The following is a 1,995-nucleotide window of genomic DNA, read 5'->3' as shown; positions in this document are numbered from 1 at the left end:
TAAGGACATTTATTAGGAGGTGACCACCCCCCCTAAAAAAAAAATGCAAAAAAGCCTATATTGTAATAAGATAATTAATTTATGTTAAATTTAGGATGCACTACTCTGTTTCAGTTTATATACATATATCAAGGCGGCACAAACCTTTTCCCCAAAATGAAAATCTATCTGAAAGCTGCGGCCAAATACAATAATATATTAGGAGGTAACCACCCCCCCTAAAAAAAAAATGCAAAAAAGCCTATATTGTAATAAGATAATTAATTTATGTTAAATTTAGGATGCACTACTCTGTTTCAGTTTATATACAAATATCAAGGCTGCACAAACCTTTTCCCCAAAATGAAAATCTATCTGAGGGCTGCGGCCAAATACAATAATATAATTCATGAAATACAAATACTTCATAAGTACAGTCCTTTTATTTTAATGATTATCCTGCAGGAGTGTGACATGATTTGTTTGTGTACAAACTAATACAGTATCAGAGTTTTATATATTTATACTTCTCATTGAACCACAATTAAAATCACTCTATAGGAGGAACAATTTATATGGGTGGTATTTATTTTTACAATAAAAAGCTGGAATGAAAACAATCAAAAACGAAATAAAAGCAACGACTTTCTACTTTTTGCATTTTTCAAATGTAAGGAGTAGAAAGTACAGATAACTGTGAAAATGTAAGAAGTACAAGTAAAAAGTAGGCTGAAAAATAATTACTCAAGTAAAGTACAGATACCCAAAAAATAAACTTAAGTACAGTAACAAAGTATTTGTACTTAGTTACTTTACAACTCTGGCCAGAACTGGTTACCGCATAGCAGTAACATAATGACCCCCGCACACACAAATGCACCAGAACTCAGAAGTCTTTATTCCTAATAAATGTCATTCTAGCATCATAAAATTGTAGTGGTTTGGGTGGGGTTGGCTGATTGATGGGCCTGATGGATATAGAGCTTCATCAGAGCTAAACAACAAAAAAAATCTGAAGCTTCTTTGTTGAACAGTATCTGAGTGATAAGCATTTTTGCATGTCCAGACACCCTCTCTTTCAAAGGAGCCCCCTCCTCAAATATGGGGTCTTTCGTAAAACCGTTGGCTGGCGCAGTGTAGGTCAGACCCATCTACAGCCCTGTTAAATTTCATGTTGATTGGTGTGGCCGTTTTTGTGCTACGGTTGACCAAAAATCACTGGAAAAAAATCGCGTGCGGGGATCATAACAATATGACTCCCTCTGACACGTCGCGTGCGAGGGTCATAACAATATGACTCCCATTKWCGCTTCGCGTGCGGCGGTCATAATAACATTGTGACAGGTAACATGACTGACCAGATGTTTTGAAATGTTTTTTCTATGGAAAACTGAAGAACAATTACTCTCATACCTGACGTAAACAGCTTGTTAAAATGACTTGGAGGTATTTTGCTCCTGTCCAGACTGACGAGTTAATGACTGGTCAGAGCGAGACGGCAGGAGTTTTCAAACAACTTCAATCAGAAATATATTTATAGACGGTGAGGTCAAACWCAAACTTTCACACCACATCATGATTACAAAAGCAGAAATATTAACATAATCCTCCTGAAATGATCTGCTGCTGCTATTTGTAAAAAAATTTTTTTAAATTTTATAGAGATGAATGTAATATTGATGAAGTAAAGGTTTGTAACAGAAAGTCAATGGTTGTTTTAGAGGCTGTCCACATGAACATGTTTTGTAATCAAGCACAAGATTATTTTTATTTATTTATTTAGTAACTCAGTCTTGCGTCAACACAGAAACTTTCTGGCACAGCTCCAAAAGTGTTTAGAGCTACTTTTAGCGTTTCCATTTACATTTTTGGGTTAGTGCATTGTTTACATGGATATTTTTAGAAGTTACRTAATTAAAGGATAATTTTGAACAGTCTTTTTCCATGTGGGCGTAGTTATTTTAAGGCAGTAACGTTTCTTTGACTAATTACTTGTTGCTCAATTTCACAAGATAT

Source organism: Austrofundulus limnaeus, unplaced genomic scaffold (assembly GCF_001266775.1).
Source record: "Austrofundulus limnaeus strain Quisiro unplaced genomic scaffold, Austrofundulus_limnaeus-1.0 Scaffold11, whole genome shotgun sequence".
Lineage (NCBI taxonomy): Eukaryota > Metazoa > Chordata > Actinopteri > Cyprinodontiformes > Rivulidae > Austrofundulus > Austrofundulus limnaeus.
This window is presented reverse-complemented; position numbering follows the sequence as displayed.